This window comes from Papaver somniferum, chromosome 4 (assembly GCF_003573695.1).
Source record: "Papaver somniferum cultivar HN1 chromosome 4, ASM357369v1, whole genome shotgun sequence".
Taxonomy (NCBI): domain Eukaryota; kingdom Viridiplantae; phylum Streptophyta; class Magnoliopsida; order Ranunculales; family Papaveraceae; genus Papaver; species Papaver somniferum.
Genome location: NC_039361.1, coordinates 3,190,193 through 3,196,242, shown reverse-complemented (window position 1 = coordinate 3,196,242; position 6,050 = coordinate 3,190,193).

Genomic DNA, 6,050 nt, shown 5'->3' with positions numbered 1-6,050 from the left:
TTTTTTTTTTTTTTTTTGGAATTTTTAAATTTTTCAAAAAGAAGGAGTTCTTGTTTTCAATTATGGCATATTATCGTGGTATCTACTCTATACCCCCAAATCTAAACTAAACATTGTCCTCAATGTTTTAAAAATATGGAAAGAATTAAAATGCAACATATGGAAAGGGACATGCTGAGTAGAGTAAAAGGAGAGAGAATACCCGATTTCGGCGAAAGCAGAATTAAAACTCCGTTATCCAAGGAAAAACTCCAACATATTCGGAGTCACAATGGATGAGCACAAAATATATACAAAAGGAAATTTAACTAACACATTATCTACAAGAAAATTTGGTTTTTAATGGGATTGGACTTTTTGGGAAAAATTTGGTTTTGTCGGGAGTGAAAACTTTTTGGTTTTTTAGGGAAAAAGGCTTTTTGGTTTTCAATGGGGAAGAAAACGCATCTACTTATGTACAAGGGTGGACCAGCTTAGTCCACATAGACTGGGTCCTCCAGGTTGGTTGTTTCAGTGTCGGGTGGGAATGGTTCAAGGAATGGTTTTAATCTCTGCCCGTTGACTTTGAAAATGTTCTTGTTGGAGACATCTTCAAGCTCTACAGCTCCATGAGGGAAAACTGTGCGTACTAGGTACGGTCCCTTCCATCTGGAACGGAGTTTTCCTGGAAAAAGATGTAACCGGGAGTCATACAGCAAGACTTTCTGACCAGGAGTGAAGGATTTGCGTAGAATACGCTTGTCATGAAATATCTTCATCTTCTGCTTAAATACCTGACACTGTCATAAGCCTCATTTCTCAATTCTTCCAACTCGTTGAGTTGAAGTTTCCGTTGAATTCCAGCTTCGTCCAGAAAAAAGTTCAGTTGCTTGATTGCCCAATAAGCTCGATGTTCTAACTCCACAGGAAGATGGCACGGCTTTCCATACACTAGACGATAGGGGGACATGCCAATTGGTGTCTTATACGCTGTTCTATAGGCCCACAAAGCATCATTCAATCTTATTGACCAATCTTTCCTAGACGGGTTAACCGTCTTTTCTAGAATGTGCTTGATTTCCCTATTAGACACTTCCACTTGTCCACTGGTCTGAGGGTGGTACGGAGTAGCAACCTTGTGAGTTATTCCATACTTGCGTACTAAAAACTCGAAGTGCCTATTGCAGAAATGTGAACCACCGTTACTGATGATAGCTCTCGGGGTACCAAAACGTGAAAATATGTTTTCCTTTAAAAAGGAAAGTACCACCTTGTGGTCATTTGTTCTGGTTGCGATGGCTTCTACCCACTTGGAGACGTAGTCAACGGCGACTAAGATGTACAACTTGCTGTCAGACATGGGAAATGGACCCATGAAGTCGATCCCCCAAACATCAAAAATCTCAACAATCAGAATAGGATTCAATGGCATCATGTTTCTCCTTGAAATGCTTCCCAGCTTCTGACAACGTTCACAGGCAACACAGTAATCATGCAGTCCTTGAACAACGATGGCCAATAGAACCCACACTGCAAGATCTTTGCAGCGGTTTTCTTGGCACTGAAATGGCCTCCACAGGCTTGGTCATGACAGAAAGATATCACATCTTTCTGTTCGGTGTTGGGGACACATTTCCTAATGATTTGGTCTGGGCAGTACTTAAACAAATATGGGTCATCCCAAAGGAAATGTTTAACTTCAGCCAGGAATTTAGAGCGGTCTTGTCTCGACCAACGTGAGGGCATCCTACCTGTAGCGAGGTAGTTAACAATATCAGCAAACCAAGGAAGGTCTGAGATAGACATCAGTTGTTCATCTGGGAATGATTCTCTAATCAGCTCAAATTCATCAATAGACTCTAAAGTTAATCTAGACAAATGATTAGCAACCACATTCTCACAACCTTTCTTATCACGGATTTCGAGATCGAATTCCTGTAATAATAGTATCCATCGAATAAGGCGAGCTTTAGCATCCTTCTTGGAAAGAAGATACTTCAACGCCGCATGGTCTGTGTATATGATGATCTTAGACCCTATCAGATAAGATCTAAACTTGTCTAATGCGAAAACGACGGCAAGCAATTCCTTCTCGGTAGTTGAATAATTGAGTTGGGCATCATTAAGGGTTTTGCTAGAATAGTATATCACATATGGTAGTCTATCAACTCGCTGTCCTAAAACAGCACCAACAGCATAATCAGAGGCATCACACATAAGTTCGAACGGAAGCTTCCAATCGGGTGGTCGGACTATAGGAGCGGTGGTGAGAAGGGTTTTTGATTCCTCCCATGCCTTCACACAAGCAGCATCGAAATTGAAGGCAACATCTTTGGAGAGAAGACTACACAGAGGTCTGGAGATTTTGCTGAAATCTTTGATGAATCGCCGGTAAAAACCAGCCTGACCTAGAAATGATCTGATCTCCTTCACAGAGCGAGGTTGTGGTAGATGTTGAATGAGGTAAACTTTAGCTTTATACACTTCAATTCCTTTTTCTGAGATGATGTGTCCTAGAACTATTCCTGAATTCACCATAAAATGGCATTTTTCCCAATTTAGAACAAGGTTCTTTTCTTTACATCTGGATATCACGAGGGCAAGATGCTTCAAACATTCTTCAAACGAGGAACCAAAAACAGAGAAATCATCCATAAAGATATCGAGAAAACTATCTATCATGTCAGAAAAAATGCTCATCATGCAACGCTGAAAAGTAGCAGGTGCATTACACAACCCGAAGGGCATACGTCTATAAGCAAACGTCCCAAATGGACACGTGAATGTAGTTTTTTCCTGATCTTCCGGAGAAATGTGAATTTGGTTATAACCGGAAAAGCCATCTAGAAAACAGTAGTGACTGTGTCCAGACACACGTTCTAGCATTTGGTCAATGAAAGGGAGCGGGAAGTGATCCTTCCTTGTTACTGTGTTCAACTTCCTGTAGTCGATGCATACTCGCCATCCTGTGGTTGTACGAGTAGGGACTAATTCATTCTTGTCGTTCTGAACTACAGTAATGCCCGACTTCTTAGGCACAACTTGAATGGGACTAACCCAGTTGCTATCGGGAATTGAGTATATGATACCCGCATCAAGCAGTTTCAGGATTTCTCCTTTGACTACATCTCTCATGTTAGGATTAAGTCTCCTTTTCATTTCCCTAGATGGTTTGGCACTCTCTTCGAGATTAATGTGGTGCATGCAAATGGTAGGACTTATTCCTTTGAGGTCTGAGATGGTCCATCCTAATGCCTCCTTGTGTTCCTTAAGTACTTCTAAAAGCTTACTTTCCTGTTCCGTGTCTAAACATGATGAAATAATGATAGGTAAAGTATCATAAGAACCTAGGAATGCGTACTTCAACGTACTAGGCAATGTTTTAAATTCAATCTTGGGTGGCTCAACAATGGATGGAATGAGCTTGGAATCAGAGAGTAAGGGTGGTTCCACTTCATATTTCCTTTCAGTGACGTCCATTTGAGGTACAGATTCGAGCACAGATAGGACGTCACTACAGTATGCATCATCATAGGAATCTGAGTTAAAGTTCTCCATACATGCTTGAAAGGGATCGACGGATAGAATGTTAGTCAACGAATCTTGTATTAATCCTTCAATCATATTAACTTCATGCACATCATCATCATCAAGATTCACAGGTTGTTGACTAATATCGAACACATTCAATTCTATCGTCATGTTGCCAAAAGACAGTTTCAACATTCCGTTACGACAATTAATAATCGCATTGGACGTAGCTAAGAAAGGATGTCCTAAGATGACTGGAATGTGACAGTCTGGGTTTTGTACAGGTTGAGTGTCTAAGACAATGAAGTCTACGGGAAAATAGAATTTGTCAACTTTGATCAAAACGTCTTCGACCACTCCACGAGGAATCTTGACAGATCGGTCTGCCAGTTGTAGAGTGATAGATGTTGGATTCAACTCCCCAAGACCTAACTGCTCATAAACAGAATATGGCAGAAGGTTAACACTTGCACCCAGGTCTAATAACGCTTTACTGACCGTGTGTTCTCCTATAGTGCAAGAAATTGTTGGACATCCTGGATCCCTAAACTTGGGTGGAGTTTTGTTCAGAATGATGGAACTCACCTGCTCAGCTAAGAAAGCACGTTTGTGCACATTGAGCTTGCGCTTTTGAGTACACAAATCTTTGAGGAATTTGGCATAAGCAGGGATTTGCTTGATTGCTTCAAGAAAAGGAATGTTGATGTTGACTCTCTTGAACAGATCTAACATCTCCTTATAATGGGTACTTTTCTGTTGATAGATCAATCTCTGAGGAAATGGGGCAACAGGAGAATGAGTTGGCAAAGGGACATTCATAGCGGTAGAATTGTCAGGCTTTCCAACTTGCTCAGATTCTTTGGTTTTCTGGGGTTGTGGAGACATCGTGGAATTTGTATCAGATTCATTAGGTTCGCCCACTTTGTTCTCGATGACTTTACCACTTCGGAGGGTGGTAATGGCATGTACTTGATCGGGAGAGGTTTCCTTGCAGGATGATGAGCCTGTTTGAAATATACTCTTTGGATTTTGTTGGAGTTGGCTCGGAAGTTTACCCTTTTCTCTCTCACTTATGGAATCACAGATTTGACTCATCTTTTGATCAAGACTTTTCTGACTTTGCACCAGACTCTGGACAATCTCCTCGATGTTGGATAGTCTCTTGTCGGTATTGTGTTGAGGATATGATTGTTGAGGGTTTGATTGTTGTTGAGGGTTTCTCGGGTGTTGATAACCTTGATTGTTCTGATATCCCTGATTGTTTTGATAGCTCTGATTGGGTTGAGATGGTCCTCCCTGAGTGGGTCCTTTGGACCATGAAAAGTTAGGGTGGTTTCTCCATCCTGGATTGTAGGTCTTTGAATAGGGGTTATGCTCTTGTTTTTGAAACATGGCATGTGCCTGTTCAAGCCTAGATTCCTGGACTGTTAGCAAATCGGGACAATTTTGGAATTGATGGTTGGGATCGTTACAAGCGGCACATACAGACGAAGCGACATGTTCTCGGAGAGTAGTGGTGGAAGGTTTTTAATTTTTATGTAGTTCTAACTCTTATAATATCCTAACTATTGATGCCATGTTTGCTTTTCCCTCGAAATTTGCTTCAATCCTAAAAGCCTTAGCTTCTAATGTAGTCTTTCTGGGTTCACGGATGGATTCCCACTGTTGCGTCTTTTCAACTACTTCAATCAAGAAGTCCCAAGACGCATCAGCAGTTTTGTCTACGAATAGACCATTGCACATCGACTCAACAGTTGTTCGGGTGGACACATCTAGACCTTCATACAAAATTTGCACAAGTCTCCATTTTTCAAAACCATGATGGGGACATTGGAGCAATAATTCGTTGAATCTCTCCAGGTATCTAGCTAAGGTCTCACCCTCTAATTGCACAAAGCTATTTAGACTTTGACGAATTGTCGCAGTCGTGTGATTTGGGAAAAACTTTTTGAAAAACTCCTTTATGAGGTCATCCCATGTCATGATGGATTGAGGCTGTAAAGCATACAGCCAGGCCTTTGACTTATCTTTCAGGGAGAAAGGAAAGAGCCTTAACTTTAGGATTTCATCGGGCATTTGAGTGAAACGCAGAGTTCCACAAATCTCCTCGAATTCTCTCACATGGTGATAAGGGTTTTCATTCTCAACACCTCTAAAAATAGGAAGCATTTGTATTGTGCTCGATTTCAGCTCATAATGGCCATTAACCTCGGGTAGCACAATTCAAGAAGGTTGACTGGTTCTCGTTGGGTACATATAATCCTTGAGTGTACGGGGTTCTCCCATTGTTTCTGGTTGATCTGGACTGTCTCCCTCAGAACTTAGAATTTCGATAGGTTCGTCTGGGTTAATTCTAACAAGTCTGTTTGTTTGGTCTCTGTAGGTCACAATCATGTCCTAGCAGGTACCTTAACTAACATTTTAGTCAGAGCAATCGGAAACAATTTTGGACCACAAAAAGGCCCAATATTTTGGTTTAAAATGGGTTTTGATGATTTGGTTTAAAATTGGGCTTTGGAATTTTTTTTTTTTTTTTTTTT